The following is a 17,459-nucleotide window of genomic DNA, read 5'->3' as shown; positions in this document are numbered from 1 at the left end:
GCGTGAGGTGATACCTGAGTGTGGTTTTGATTTGTAGTTCCCTGATGAGGAGTGACGTTGTGCATGTTTTCATGTGTGAGCCCTGCTGTTTAAAGCCAGCATATAGTTACACATCTTGGGGAAAGGTAGGACTGGGGTGGGGGGAGAGATGCAAGGTAGGATGCAGGAGAATGTTAAGAAAAATTTACACAACTAACTCTTACGTCAAGCCTTAACCAGAAAAACCATAACTCTTCATTTTTTATTCTATGTAAATAATTTAAAGATTTACTGAATGTGACTTACCCTGAATCTGTTGTTTTTTGCTAATCCATATTAAATGGGTTTTCTTTTTATAGAGCATATTTAAATAATAAGGTATATTCTATTACAACAAGCACTTAAAAAGGTTAAAAAATTAACTCAATGTTTGTTTTGAATATAAAATGAACCTGGGCACAATTACTTAAATATATTGTCTTGATGTGTCAACAAATGCCAGTCATTTAAACTGAAAGACACTCGACTGCTTTAGAAGTATTATAGAAACTTTTGGGGCGCCTGGGTGGCGCAGTCGGTTAAGCGTCCGACTTCAGCCAGGTCACGATCTCGCGGTCCGTGAGTTCGAGCCCCGCGTCAGGCTCTGGGCTGATGGCTCGGAGCCTGGAGCCTGTTTCCGATTCTGTGTCTCCCTCTCTCTCTGCCCCTCCCCCGTTCATGCTCTGTCTCTCTCTGTCCCAAAAATAAATAAAAAATGTTGAAAAAAAAAATTAAAAAAAAAAAAAAGAAGTATTATAGAAACTTTTAATTTCACCTCCTTGCCGATTTGCAGAATCTAAGACAATAGGAGCAATTGTTTTATGTACATGTAACAAAAAAAAAATGTGTATAAATACAATTACCTTAGCATGTGATTTCGAGGAAGTATTTGAACAAGCTGGCCTTGCAGCTGAGGCAGACACTGTTGAAATGCTTGCTGAGCAACTCCAGCTTGGGTGAGTCATTAACCTTTTTAGACTTTGCCTGCAGGCTTGAGGAGGACCTCATTGGAACAATGCTCTACAGTCTTCTCAAAGAAATCATTATTGTGGATGTTGGAAATTTTACTTTATGCTAGGAGGTGCAGATCATATGGTTAAATGTAAAAGCCACTCAGAGTAGGAAAGGAATGACCTAGATACTTTTTCATAGCGTGTTAGTTATTCTGTTTAAATCAGAAGTGGAAACATTTAGATATTCCAGATGTAATTTGATTTTTTCTCTTAGTCATAAATGTACATTAGGGATATAGCAGTGAACAGAAACAACATCCCTACTCTCATGAACCTATAAATAAATATATAACATGTCAGGATACAAACATCTTCTTTATTTTATGTATCTAAAATATCCAATTTTATTCAATGGTATTATTGTCTTTTCCATTCTTTAAAAACTAAATGAATTTAAATATTCTGAAAATGTATGTCATTGTCTATGAAAAACCTCTAATTATAAATCTATTTAATGTTTTTAGCCTTTATATTTAGCATTATTCTTCCAAATATGTTCTCATTGTTACTAACTAGCCAGTTTTATGACATAGGTAAGTAGTATTAATAGACATGCTTGAGAGGTCATTGTTATTTATAGACATTTACTGAGAAGATATTGCTAAGCAGTTATGTAATACAAGGGTTAAATGTATGTGTGTTTTTACATATGTGTGTATGTATATATGTATAAACAGAGTAAGGTCCAAGTTAATAAAATTCACTTGTCCTGTATACAATGATAATTTGAATATATAAATATGTATATGCATGTATTCAAATATATACAATATATTATATATTCAAATTATGGTATATTGTATGTATGGTATATGTTCTATTTTATCAACTTAGACCTAACTTTGTCAAATATATAGTTCTCCAGATACTGATAAGTATGATTTATCTTTACACTGTATATGTATATTTATTATTTGCTAAGCAAATACTATAAATACTTTAAAAGAGTAAACTATTTTAAATGTAAACTTCCATTTATATTTGAAAAAACCTAAGCTTCAACTGACCATTCTTTGCAATCCTGTGTCATAAAAACTCAACAGAAATAAGTCTAATATATACTGTATTAGATTATGAATTCATAGTCTTCTTGTCCTCATTTGTTTAAATTAGTAAGTCTTTATAATATAAATATTTTTAGGCCAAGTGATGATCTATTTCTATAAAATTCTCTTGCTTAGATTTCTCTGGATCTAAATATAGTTCATTTCTCCATTTTAAACTGCTGAGAGCAAGTTATCAATCACAACAGTGGTTCTTGGGTGTTCTTTTTGTTAACTCTGTCATTGAAAAGTTATGTGGATAATATCCAAACTTCAATTTTATTCCTTAAATTAGCAACAAACAAAAATGAAATTTTAAAAATACCATTTATAGTAGCAACAAAAACTATCAAATACCCCCAAGGATAAATCTAACAAAAGACATGTAAGACCTCGACACTGGAAATTAAAAATTATTGAGAGAAATTAAAGAAGATTTGAATAAAATGGAATGATATACTATGGTCATGGAGAACAAGACTCAAATGGTAAAGTGGCTAGTTCTTTTGATCAAATACATTCAATATAGTCCCAAACAAAATCTGAGCGTGTGTGTGTGTGTGTGTGTGTGTGTGTGTGTGTGTGTGTGTTTGGAAATTGAGAAATTCTAAAACTTATAATTTAAATGGCAAAAGGATAGCCAAGGTAGTCCTGCAGAAAAGATGGAGAAATTACCCTACCACAAATCAAGATCTATCATAAAGTCATAGTAACTAAAGTAGTGTGCTATTTGTGTAGCAACAAATACAGACAATGGATGGACAAACAGCAGAGAGACACCATAATGAGAAAATGATATAGATTACATTAGGGAAAAGATGGTCTTTTTTAATAAGCATTATTGGGTTAATTTAATACCCTTATTGAAAAATATGAATTTTTAGCCTCTACCTCACACCATGCATAAAAATCAATTCCAGATGGATTGTAGATCTCAATATGAAAGATAAGACAATTAAGCTTCTAGGGGAAAAAACATCTTTATGACCTTGGAGTGGGCAAAATTCCTTTAAAAACTCACAAGACAACACTAGTGGAAAGAAAAAAATAATATCAAGAATTTCTATTCATCAAAAATCATCAAGAAAATGAAAAGATAGGGACACCTGGGTGCCTCAGTCAGTTAAGTATCCAACTTCGGCTCAGGTCAAGATCCCATGGTTCATGAGTTCGAGCCCCATGTCAGGCTCTATGCTGACAACTCAGAGCCTGGAGCCTGCTTCAGATTCTGTGTCTCTCTCTGTCCCTCCCCTGCTCCAGCTCTGTCTTTCTCTAAAATAAAAATAAACCTTAAAAAAATTTTTAAAGAAAAGAAAATGAAAATATAATGTATAGAGAATATATTTGCAACAAAAATACCAAACAACTTGTATCCACCCAGAATATATAAAGAATTCCTACAAATTAATATAGCAGACAACCTACCAGAAAAAATGGGCTAAGACTTGAACAAAAAGAGGATATGCAAATGAGAAATTAACATAAAAAGTTGCCCAGCCTCATTAGTTATCAAGTAAATGCACATTGAGATCACAGCTCAGTGCCAAGACACAACTACTAATATGGGTAAAATTAAAAAGAAAAAAGTGTTGGCAAGGATGTGGATAAACACTACAAATGGAAGCATTCGCTGGGACCCAACCACTTAGAAGACTGGTGGTATCTACTAAAGCTAGATATATCCATATTCTATGTCCCAGCTCTTGTCTTCTATCCCACAGAAATCTGTAGAATGCTCTCCAAAAGAAATGACCTAGGAATGCTCATAGCAGTATAATTTGTAATAGCCCAACTGGGAACTACACGGATACCCACTAACAGTAGGATTTATAAATTATACATTCATACAACCAAATACCACACAGCACTGAGAATGAACAATGTACAATTCACATGAAATTATCACTGAATTTCAAAACATAAAACTGAATGAAATAAGCCAGACACAGAAAAAGGGTATACTTTATGTTTCTATTTATATTAATTTCAAACACAGGCAAATCTGATCTATATATATGATGGTAGAAGGCCGAATATGGTTACCTTGCAGGGTGGGAAACCAGTGACTGTAGTTGGGCATGAAGGACAGGACTTCTGGGATGCTGGTAATATGTTGATTCTTGGTCTAAGTACTGGTTACACAAGTGTGTCACTTCATGAAATGTCTTCAAACTGAAATTTATCTTTGCAATATTCTGATTATGTATTATACTTTAATAAGTTTTTTAACTAAATTTTTAAAATTAAGGCTTTATCATCTGATCTTGAATTAGACAGGTAGAACTCTTAGTCAAGCAGTCACTAAGAGAAATTCTTCCTCCCAGAGAATCTTTCTCTCAAAACACAGTAACAGCATACATCTTGAGGAACATCCTCTGAAACTGGCACAAACTGTTCAACCATCCATAAGTTCACACAGCAAACTGACTTTTAAACAAACATCCTATTTTCTTTAAGATACTGTCCTATTTCACAAAACACCATTCTTCTCAAAAATCTCACTGTACTGGGCGCCAGGATGGCTCAGGTGGTTAAGCATCCAACTTCGGCTCAGGTCATGACTTCACCATCCGTGAGTTTGAACCCTACATCACACTCTGTGCTGACAGCTCAGAGCCTGGAGCCTGCTTTGGATTCTGTGTCCCCCTCTCTCTCTGCCCCTCCCCTGCTTGCTCTCTCTCTCTCTCTCTTTCTCAAAAATAAACAAACATTAAAAAAAATTTTTTTTAAATCTTACCATACCAACTCAGTCTAGTCACCAAATTACTGAAAGATCAGAGTGAAATGGCTAATGTTGAGAAGCATTCATTCCGCTCTTGCTATGTTGCTACACCACTTCAGATACATGTTTCAGGGAAGGACAAGGAATCAAAAAGTTAACTGACTTGCACACGGTTACACAGGTGTCAGCAGCCACTCAAGAACTGAAGGAGACATAGCCAGCTGGACTCTGCAATGCCTTAAAGAATTTCCACAGCCAAGTAATACAGGATTGGGTTAGAAACATAAGCCCTCTACCACTCAGAGTCAAAAATGTAAACAAGTAGTAAATTTAGCATTCTTACTTTTCGGGTTGAGAATGGTTATTGTGATTGAATTTGTGTCTTTTCTTTCAACAAAAGAATGTTTTGTGGTTGTTAAAATTGTCTTTTAAAATTTAGTTTTTAAGAAATGACTTCAACTTCAAAACCAGTTTAAGGATGCTTTTATATTCAGCCAAAACTAAAAAACCTTGACTCCTTCAGATATCAAGACACATGTACCAACAAGCTCCATTTAATGATTCTCATCTGGGAACAGTGCAGCCCCATAAGGGTGTTTGGAAATGGTTGTAGGCACTTTGGGTTGTCACAATAACTTGGAAATGACACATATAAGGCTTGGGATAGTCCCAAACAACAAAAAATAATAATGTTGGCTTCAGTAAAGTAGTTCCCTTTCCCCGAAAATAAATTCACAAATTCTTACAGATAATTTACTTTTGAATTTTATTTTTGAATGATACACTTTAGAACCTCCAGTTTAACACACCTCTGTAGTATACTACCTAGGAGCCTGCATGTCTGAAAGAGAGAAATATGATGATCTGGATGATCTTAAAAATAATCATAATTAAAGCATAAAAATTGCCTCCAGACTGACCAGAAAAATACCCTATGATCTTAGAGTGACTGCCAAACATTCTGTAATGTTGAGTTCATCAAAATATTTGTCACCAAAACACCAAGTATGGCCTTAACGTGCTTCTTTTTTGACTCAAAGAGAAAAATGCATCCTATTTTAACCTCCAAGTCTCAGGGTAAGTTATTTCTGCGGTTTGGTAATGCCCATTACTTGAGAATCTGCCAGCCTCCAGGACTTCACTGTGTAATTCAGTCACTTGGAAAGCTTTGAATTTCTAGATGCTTTCAACACCTAGGTTTAGTAAATCCAAAAAAAGGGGGGGGGGCAACATGTCTTTAAAACCACCTTTAAATTTTAAAATAAACTGGTTTTAGTGCTGCTAGCCTAGTCATGTGAGTTTGCTGAAGAGGCCAAGTCTCCACCTTACTTCCTGTGTGCTCTGATTACACATTGTTTGTACTGTGCAGTCACTGCAGTTATGCTGGGCCACTTCCATCTCATCCCACTCCACAAATACTCATTCGGCTCTAGCATAAGCTAGTGCAGCGATGGCACTGCACAACAGTGGGCAGCAATTAGATATTCCCACCTTCAAGAAACTTCTAGTTTTGTGGGGACTCACCTGCTGCACGTGCTGCAAAGTCTTATGCTTTAGTGAACCTTTTTTAGGTTCTACAGAATCCAATCCAGTGCACTCAGTAGATTCTGATTAGATTTTTATTGACTTTTCTTTTTGTATGCACAGCTATAATAAGACAGTGCTGCGCCAGTTCTGGTGATAATTATCATCATGATAACCACCAATCCTCAGTAAAGATTCTCTGTGTTCCAGAAGCCATGTTAGGGGACAAAAGTAAATACCTAGTGTCCTTATTATGCACCAGGCACTGTTTTAAACCTTTTGCTCATATTAACTGATTTAATTTTCACAATTAAATAATAGGCATGAATATTATTTTTCAAATGAGGAATCTGAAGTGAGAGAAATGAAGAAAAGTGCCCAAGTTGTGCTAACAACCCTTAGGACTGAGATTCCAACCTAAGCAGCATGGCGCCAGAGATCTGCTCCTGCACATTTCGTGATATGCACAAGTACCTTCTACTATGTTAAGTATTATTGTCTCATTTTTTCCCAGGGGAGGAAAATGAGGTTGAAGGAGTTAAGAAAATGTGGGGTTGTTGACAAATATTTCAGTTCTCCTCCTCTTCTGGCATATTAAGAAGCTTGCACTTCTCCATATCTTCTTAGTTTAGGCGTGACCTGCTTTGGTCAGTGAAATGTGAACATATTTGTATACAATTTGCTATGTTCCTTTCCCCATGTGTTAGTGAAACCCTTGTCAAAATGGAACTTTTGTCACCTGAATCCTTGAGTGACTATGCTCGACAGTGGCCCTCTGCTGGACGAGCATTGGACATACAAAGGAAATTTTTGTCCTGGCAAGCTCTTGAGATTCAGGTTGAGGATAGAGAAGGAGGTTGTTTGTAGCCATAATATAATTTATCCTAAACTTAATAGTTTACCTAATAACTTGCTCAAACTCCTATAGCCTGTTGGTGCCAGATATATGTCTCAAACCCAGGTCTCTCTGACCCAATAGGTCATTTTTTTTTCATTTATTATGTCTCTTGGTATTCCATGACCTGCAGAAAACTAAACTTAGTTTCTTGGTTTGCCTTTTAGTTTTGTAATAGTAATGAAAGCACTTAAGAAGTACAATCTTGATGTCTATGATTAATCCAAGATTAATAGTATGTGGAAGAAGAGTTCCTGTCATTCTCTGGTCCATGCATTTGGTCTGCAACTTAAAATATCATGAGCTCATGGCCTCTTTTCTACCTTCCTTAATTCTGAGATTCATACTATGCCAACAGACTGTTAACAATAATGTTAGCTAAAGAATGCTAATTTGTCCTGAGTGTTAGTTAATTTCTGACTGTCCTTATAGTATTCATGGTGTAAGTTGGTATATGATTTCACCTTTTTTAAGGTTAATTGTCCCTCAGACACTATGACTCTGTAAAGTCACTCCATCATCCATGTATACTTTGCTCTCTCTGTATATGCAATCACCAAATTTTCCAGGTTCTCATGTTTAAATTCAGTTGTGGGAATTTCCAAATCCACCAGCCAAGTACACTAAACAATTTAGCTGTGTAGCACTGACTACCATGACAATGAACATGAGAGATTCTGAAGTTCTTTCCTGAGGATCACCCTCCTGAAACCTAAGTAAACACAAGATCCTAGGACCCATTGTGTAAGTTTTTGAATGACTAACGGGGCAATAGGTGTTCCTACAAGATGAAAAAGACAAGGAAATTTCATCCCTTAAACTAGCAGAGTTACCTTTTTAAAGACTTGAGGTTTTCACTATTACTTGCCAAAAAATGACTGTTAGGTTGCTTTAACTTTGTAAGGTTACTTTATTCATTTAGTCCCCAAATCCCTAGCCCTTCATTCAATAGTTTTTTTTTTTTTTTTGGAAACATTTTAAGTTTATTTGTTTATAATCCTGCTTCATTACAGAAATGATCAGAGGCAATCACTATGTGTATGTTTAACCTTGGCAAATAGTTGTTAAATGATACTGAGCTAACTTGTAAAATGATCTAGATGATTGTGGTAGGTTGTATAGTTGTTTTCTAACTTTCTATTTTGAAATAAGTGTAGGTTTTTAGGAAGTTGCAAAAATACTATGGAGTGATCCGATGTACATCCAGTTTCCCCCCAATAGCTACATCCTTCAAAGTTATAGTACCCTATCAAAACTAGAAAACAATGTATGTGTGTAGTTCTGTACCACTTTATTAGATGTATAGATTCATGTAAGCACCACTGCAATTAAAATAGAGACTATTACATCATCACAAAGATCTCACTCTTTATTGTCTTACTCCCCCCCTCTTCTCTCCACCATCTCTAATTCCTGACAGTCACTAGTCTGCTCATTATAATTGTGTCATTTCAAAAACATTCTATAAAGTATTATTTTTTTAAACTGATGAACATTTTAAAAGTTATTTCTCGGGGCACCTGGGTGGCTCAGTTGGTTGAGTAGCTGAATTTTGATTTTGACTCAGGTCATGATCCCCCAGTCGTGGAATCAAGCCCCGTTTTGGGCTCTGCACTGAGCATGGAGCCTGCTTAAGATTGTCTCTGTCTTTCTCTCTCTCACTCTCTCCTCCACTTACACACTCTGTCTCTCCCTCTAAAATAAAAAGTAAGTACATAAATAAAAGTCATATCTCATTTGTTAATTAAAACACTCAAAATCTGGGATATCTCAAACATACCAAGATTTTTGTTCATATTAAACAATGATGATTAGTATACAAATTTGTTTTGGGATACCATTTTCAATCATTTTTTGTTTAATCTACATATGTGTTAAATTTTTAAGGTATCTTAAAGGATGAAGACTTTCTTGATGAACAGCATCAGCATTTTCTGTTGATAATAGCAACTGGCAAATAAAGACTATAATGACACTGCTGTGCAGTGTGACTCTTCCAGTAGGCCCTGGATTTGGTCTAAGACTTGCTTAATTATGGTGAGCTTTTTGATTGTTTCATTCTGGGAGTTGGGATTTGATATAAATACAGATGTGGCCAACTTTCATTTAAAAATCCTTGAACTTCCATGTAGAACAACATGGTCATTCACTGTATTAAGCTTATATGGGTGTGCATTATGTAGGAGAATTTTACAGAAGATAAATTCCTATAAGATATATTCATTGCTGAATAGACATTGTCCAAAGAAGACATGCAGATGGCTGATAGACACATGAAAAGATGCTCAACATCACTAATCATCAAGGAAATGTAAATTAAAGCCACAATGAGATCTTATCTTACACTTGTCAGAATGGCTAAAATCAAAAACACAAGAAATGACAAATATTGGTGAGGATGTGGAGAAAAAGGAACCTCTTCATGCACTGTTGGTGGGAATGCAAATTGATACAACCACTGTGGAAAACAGTATGGAGATTCCTCAAAGAATTAAAAACAGAATTACTATATGATTCAGTAATTCCACTACTGAGTATTTATACCTAAAGACAATGAAAACACTAATTCAAAAAGATGTCTGCACCCCTTTGTTTATCACAGCATTGTTTACAATAGCCAAGATATTTAAACAATCCAAGTGTTCATCCATAGATGAATGGATAAAAGAGATGTGAGATATACATACAATGGAATATTACTCAGTTACAAAAAGGGAATGAAATGTTGCCATTTGCAACAACATGGATGTTCCTAGAGAGTATAATATTAAGTGAAAGAAGTCAATCAGAAAAAGATAAATACCATATTATTTCACTCGTATATGGAATTTAAGAAACAAAACATACAAAAATACAAAAAAAACAAAACAAAACAGACTCTTAAATACATGGAACAAACTGGTGGTTGCCAGAGGGGAGGTAGGAGGGAGGAATGGGTGAGATAAATAAAGGGGACTAAGAGTACACTTACCTTGATGAGCACTCAGAAATGTATAGAATTATTGAATCATTATACTGTACACCTGAAGCTAATATAACACTGTATTTTAATTATACTTCAGCAAAATATATATTGATTGCTATCTTAATTAGAAATAATCTTTTTATGCTCATCTTATGTGATGATTCCTCCTTGTTCAGTCTATCAGGTCACAATCTATGTAAGGAGCACATAGGCAACCAGTTGTCCAATGGAATGTCATTCAGCATAACAAGGAGGAAAAAAACACTAAGGTAAAAGAAAAGTGCCAATACATGCTTATAAAGAGCTAATAGAAAGTGTGTGATGTTACCTACACTGGTGATACCAAAAGAAACAATGGTAACTATTATAAAAAATAACATGTGTAAATTTTATTCTTTGATTAACCATACTAGGGTAGGGGGTAGAAAGACAGGGAATGAAGACTTTCTGAAAAAAAGTCTACTGAAAGAAATTACTTGACCCATTTATCTGAAATCAAAACTAAGAATCCTAAGTTTTACAAGATCATCAAATGTTCAGCTACATTTTAGGGTAGGTGTGTATTACTGTTTAACAGATAAAGAAGATGGGTTATAGTCTACCCGTAACTTGTTACATACCTTAAAACATACCACTTTAAGAGTCATCAATTTAGAGGGAAGATTTGAATGGCATCAAGACTCTGTTTCAGTCCTGCCCTACACCACATCTTTAAGTTCACTAAGATAAAAATATTGTTGGACTTATGATTAGTTTTTTTAAAGAAAGCAAGAGGACAGAGTCTTACAGTACATGAATCAAGGCTCCAGTAAAATCTCAGTAACCCTAGTAAGCCAAAAGGATGGGCAAGGCTGGATATAATGAAAATGAGTTGATATAAATGTAGAAGTCCAGCATTGGGGATTAGACAGCTACCTGTACAAGGACCTCGTAGGGACCTGTGACTTGTCATCAGCAAATGTGGAAAAAGACTCGAGGCTTGTCCTAACCACTACCTTTGCAACTCACAGAGTGGCATGATGGTAAAACAAAACAAAACAAATCACTATATATACAATGACATTTTATTAATATATGATATGTCCAGAAGAGGAGAACACATTGTCCTATTTTATGTTGGTCAGACTTTCCAAGTAGTTTTGTGTCTATTTCTATAGAGATATAAGTAAAGTAGGACATGTCTAAAACAATGTGGCCATTTGGTAAAGGAGATTCAAAGAGGTTTTGTTGAAGAGTAGGATGCATTTCTGACTTCCAACAATAAAGCACCAGAATTAAGATAGGGGTTTAGATTTGAACCTTGATGACCTCAAGGCATAACCTTAACCAAAGTTAAAGACACACAGAAGTAGAATTCAACACACCACAAGAAAAAACTTTTTAGCCATTTTACAGAATCCAAATATTTGGAGGCAATGGGTTCATTATTGCTGGAGACACTCAAGAAGAAATTTCAGTAGCCACAATGGGTGTGTGTGTTATAGCAATGATCTAAGCAACAGAAATGTTACAATATCTTCAACCCTGAGAGTTTATTAAATGTGTATCAACAATTCCCAGGTGTACCACTTACCAATTTCTTGGCTATCACTTCTCTGGGCCTCAGTTTCCTCCTATTCAAAGGACAGAGAGGTGATAGTACTCACAGAGCTGTTAGAGAGATTAAATGAGGTTGAAGAACAATAGCAGTAACTTGATTCCAAATCTCCTCACGACATTCCCAAAATAACCTTACAATCAACAAGAAGAACAAATAAAACTACACAGGATCTATGACTTAAACATTGTTAGGGAACAGAAAACACTGCAACTTTCAAGTCACTTATGAGAAAAAAAAAGTCTGACAAAGCTCCCAATACCTGCAAACCATCTCAGTGAACCTGTATGCATAGAGAGGTGGGGTGAGGGGCCAATAGGGGGAAGTGAGACCTACAATAAATTATCAAACACACATTGGGATTTGGTGATTCGCAGCCCTGGCTACAGGGAAGGGGCTTGAAAATGTTCAAGGCTTAAAGTAGCACCCTCAGAGAGGCAGTGATTCTTGGGGAGGATTATAGAGAGAGAAAAGAGATTGTACTCCTTGGATAAGAGGTGATGGAGGGAAAGAAAAGGAGAAAATTGAAGGTCTTGCTGGGTAAGATTTGTTGATTGTATCAATGTCAATATTATGATTGTAATAATTGTGCTATAGGTTTCCAAGATGCTACCAGTAAGGAAAACTGCAGAAAGAATTAATGGGATCTCTTTGTATTATCTTTCACAATTTCATGTTACTCTTCAATTATCTCAAAATAAGTTTTATTTTAAAAACTTATTCTATTTTCATAAGGTAAAAAGTGGACAACATGAAACCATATTGTTTAGAAATTTATATTTAGGTGGTAAGACTAAAGAAAAGAAACTAATTGTTATAAGTGTCAGTAGAGTGGTTTCCTCTAAAATGGGAGAAAGAAGTTGTCACTGGAAAAAAGTTTGAGGTGGAGGTGTTTCCTAACTTCATGATTGTTACACTCTGCATATGCTTTAAAATACCCCATTAAGTTCTCCATTTATGTTTTTTAAAAAACTTACAAGAAAAGGTACAGACCACAGACCTCCAGGCCATATTTGTAAACCACACTGTTCTAGGACACAAAGAAAACTTTGATAGTTTCCATAACATGAAATACTAAAACTGATTTGACCACAATACATTAAAACTGGAAAATAAAACTAAACAAAAAATGAAAGACATCTCACTTGGAAATTAAAGATTTTTCATGAAGTAATTCTTGGGTGAAATGGGAATAAAACAAAATTAATGTATTTCTGAAAAAATAGCAATAATAAAAACACTATATACCAGAAATTATGGAATGCACTTAAAGCAATGTAAATAATTTGTAACCCTATATACCAAGATCAATAAAAATGAAAGAATAAAAATAATTAAATTCCCAACTCAAAACACTGAACAAGGAACAAAATAAGTAAATCAAATGAAATTAGAAGATGGGATTATTCGAGTTAAAATCAGAAATCAATGAAATAGAGAATGGAAAAACAGTAGGTCAAATTAATAAAAATCCTGGTTCATTAGAAAAATAAACAAAAATAGACAAACCACTAGCTAATTTAATCAAGAAAAGAAGGAGAAATCACAAATATACAAAATGAGTAATTATAAGTTGGGGATAATTATGATGCAAAAGAAAAAATTTTAAGTCATTTGCCCTTATGCAAATCAAGTCAAAAGCCTAGAGGAAATGGATAAATTTTTAAGCAAATATAGTGTACCAAAACTGATCCCAGTAAATGTAGAAAATTTGACCAGTTTTCACAAAACTGGGAACAAATTTCTAGCTACCCCACATGATAGCATCAAGCCCAGATGATCATACAGGAGAATTCTATCAAACCTTTAGAGACCAGACAATCCTAATGATACATAAATTGTCTCAGACAATAAGAAGTCAAGAATGACTTTTGACTTCTTTTTATGAAGCCACATATAACATGGGTATCTAAACCTGATAAACATAGTACAAAAACCTGTAGATCAATATAATTTATGAGACTGATATAAAAATTTTTAAATAAAGTACTACTGAACTGACTCTAACAACACATTAAAAAATACAACAGAATCAAATAAGGTTTATACTAAATGTAAAAATGCTTAATATTAGATGACAAATTAATTTACCATTGTAATGTCTATGGGTAAAAATGATATGAATTTCTTTATATGTGTTGAAGAATGACTTTAGCAAAATTAAGTATTCATTCCTCATAAAAACTATCAGGAAAATAGTAAGGAATGGCTATTTCCTTACTTAACAGGGAAACATTAGAGGGATTCCCACTGAGGTCAGTAATAAAGCTAGCAAGCCCACTATCTCCACTGGTATCTAGCATTGTCTGAAGGTAATAGTCAATACAATCAGATGGGAGAAAACAACCAGAGGTACAGAAGTAATAAATCTACCTCTGTTTGCAGATTACATGATAGTATACATGGAAAATCCTAGAGAATCAAAGATAAAATGAATTCAAACAATAAAATAATAAGGTAGCATGATATAAACCTAACAGGTAAAATCAGTAGTATTCATATGCACAAATAGTAACCAGCTAGAAAATATAATGAATGCACAAAACCATTTACAATGGCAACAAGAAATATAAAATAGGAACAAATTTCACAAGAAATGCTCAAAATCTGTATGAAAAAATCTGTTAAAATACTTCTGTAAGACACAGAAACAGGCTTAAAAGAATGGAAAGACATCTCTTTTTTGTATGTTTTATTTTATTTTTTGAGAGACAGAGCACAAGCTGGGGAAGGGCAGAAAAAGAAAGAGACACAGAATCAGAAGCAGGCTCCAGGCTCTGAGCTGTCAGCACAGAGCCCAATGCGGGGTTTGAACCCACGAACACAAGATCATGACCTGAGCAAAAGTCGTACACTCAACTGACTGAGCCACCCAGGAGCCTGACATCTCTTATTCTTTATTAGCAAATCTCAACATCATCAAGATGTCAATTCTAAGTTAATTTTCAAATGTAATCTGATCCCAATAAAAATTCCAATGGGCTTTTTTATAGAGCTAGATAAGTTGGCCTTAAAATTCATATGCAAAATAAACACACAGGGTCAGAGAGGTGTGGAGAGATGGAGCAAAGGAGAAGTGAGGTAGAGGGGTAGTGTGAAAGATTCAAAACATGAGAATGGTTGACTAGCCATTGCTGTCCTTGAAGACAGAGAAAGGGGGTTGTTGGCCAAGGAATGGAGGCAGAGCTTAGAAGCTGAGAACAACCACCAGCCTACAGCCAGCAAGGAGACGAAAACATCATTTGCACAACCACATGCAACTAAATTCTGTTAACAAAATGAAAGATCTTGAAAGCTAATTCATCCTCAGAGCCTCCAAAAAAGAAGCAGACTTAAGGACACCATGATTTCAACTTTATGAAATCAGAGCAGAGAGCCAGCCAAGAGAACCCAACATATCACCTATAGAAACATACAAAGATTGAAATGAACAAAACAACAAAGTCTTCCAGTGAACATGAATAAATGTGGTGTGTTCTGGATAAAAAAAGAATTGTTAAGTTACATGGAAGTTCATCTATTTTTAAAACGTGAGAATAGTCAAGAAAATTTTTAAAGAGTATATTGAGAGAGACTTGCTTTGCCAAGATATTGAAAAATTTTCAAAGCTACAATAATTAAAATGGATAGTACTGTCTCTGGAATAGACAAATACATCACTGAAACAGAAAAGAAAGCCTACATACAAAATTATGTCTATGATAAAGATCACTATAAATGAATAAAGAATAAATTATTCTTTAATTAGTACTAGAACAACTGGTTAACAGAAAAAGAGTTAGATCTTCACCTCATACTGTATAGCAAAATAAATTGTAGCTGGATTAAAAAGTTAAACATTTTTTAGGTCAAATAGGTGAATATTTAAATAATCTGAAGATGAGAGAAAATCTAAGCATTACAGGAATTTTCAAAATCCACAATACAAAGGGCTGATATAAATAAAGATAATTAAAACCTTATGCATCAAAATATGCCAAACCAAATATGGAAACACATAACAGTTGGGAGGAAATATCTGCAAAATTTATGACAGTGAGAGGATTAATAGACATAATATGTGAGACACTCTTAAATAATTAAACAAAGACTTTAATAGAAAAAATGGGAAAATATATCAAATGAAAATTCACAAAAGACATTAAACTGACTGATAAAATGCTTAAAAGTTTCAACAGCAAGAATAATCACAAAGTTTTCTAAAATGAAAGTTCTTTAGCATTGAGGGCAATCTCTTCTGATTGAAAAGTTAAGCCTTCATGAAATGGTCCATTGGCTTTTCATAGACACATAGAATTTAGTGTCTAATTTGGTGTGATACATTTTTTGAGCTGCATTCTCATTTTCTTTTACTTTTATTTTTTGAGTGCTTTTTTTTAAAGCCTTGGACTGTGTCAATAGAGTGTAAAATTCTGTTGATCAACTAAAATATGTGGTGTGAGTTTGAGATTACAAAATATCTTCCACAATTAATGAGAGAATCGTTCTCTTTTTGAAGGAACTGTATGGGGAATATAATTTTTTAAATGCTAATTTATGCCAGAAACAAAAGAAAATGTACTATGATGATAAACATAAATTCTATAGGATCCAAAATTTTTTTTTCTTAGACAGAGAAAGCTTGCGTGCATGCATTGGGGGAGGGGCAGAGGGAGAAAGAGAATCTTAAGTGGCTCCATGCCCAGCACTGAGCCTGACACAGGGTTCAATCTCACCACCATGAAATCATGACCTGATTTGAAATCAAGAGTTAAACACTTAACTGACTGGGCCACCCAGGCGCCCCTTTTCTCTGCCTTTTTTTAAAAATAGGATCTGAATTTTTAAGGCATAATAGATCTTCATGGAACACTGGGGTCAACAGATATGATTTCTTGAATCACAGATTCGAAGCAGGTGAAAATTGATCATAGTTTTACTTACTCTAATTTAAAGTAGCATGCTTTACCACGATAAAACAGGGCTGGTTTAATCTTCTCTGGTTTCTTTTAGGGGGCATGTCAGTATAGAAATAATCCCAAGGCAGAAACAGTGGGCTACAATTTTCTTGAGTTAGTTTTGGAACCATAAATACATACAATAGAGGATTCTACTAATTCAAAGAGTGATGAGATAAAAGATTGTTTTCAACTGTAAAGTCCAGAAGAAGAAGCTACCAGAACACGATGATGGCATGGTTTTCTTTCCCCCTTGGTGGGATGGATTTTTGATGAGAGATGAAAAGTAAGAAGAATGAGAAGATACTACGAACCAGGCAATAAAATTAACTTCTTTTCAAGGCTGTATTAAACTGAAATAATTTTCTTATATACTCAACTCATAAAGAGAAGGAATAAAATGGCTATCATTCTTCCATTTACAAAAGCATTTCCCATAATCCAAGTTAAGTATGATTCATTAATAATAATATAATGAAACTGACCTTTGTGTTGATTAAAATTTTAGTTTTATTAAAAAATAAAAATGAAAACACAAGGATGGCTAGGAAATTACTGAATAGGAAGATCTGTAGGGTGGCGGGTGGCAGTGGGGGTTGGGGGACAAGAGAAAGAACTGCAACCAGCTATAAAAATGTGCTACAGTTATTAAATGGTATGGTATTGGCACAAGAAGAAGCCATCAGACCGATCAAAAAGAATAAAACTCCCAGAAAGTGATCCAACTACATATACAAATCTAGTT

The 17,459-nt window shown here is 34.5% G+C and overlaps 1 long non-coding RNA gene across 1 annotated transcript; it reads left to right on the top strand.

Annotated features, from left to right (window-relative positions):
- Positions 1-780: 780 nt before the first annotated feature.
- LOC131514425 (uncharacterized) lies at positions 781-17,055 on the top strand. Its single transcript, XR_009263068.1, has 2 exons — positions 781-9,252; positions 10,357-17,055. It is a non-coding gene; the product is annotated as an uncharacterized LOC131514425 (long non-coding RNA).
- The last annotated feature ends 404 nt before the right edge of the window (positions 17,056-17,459 follow it).

Source organism: Neofelis nebulosa, chromosome 6 (assembly GCF_028018385.1).
Source record: "Neofelis nebulosa isolate mNeoNeb1 chromosome 6, mNeoNeb1.pri, whole genome shotgun sequence".
Classification (NCBI taxonomy): Eukaryota; Metazoa; Chordata; class Mammalia; order Carnivora; family Felidae; genus Neofelis; species Neofelis nebulosa.
The sequence above is the reverse complement of the archived record's forward strand: the minus strand, read 5'-3'. Positions and strand labels throughout refer to the sequence as shown.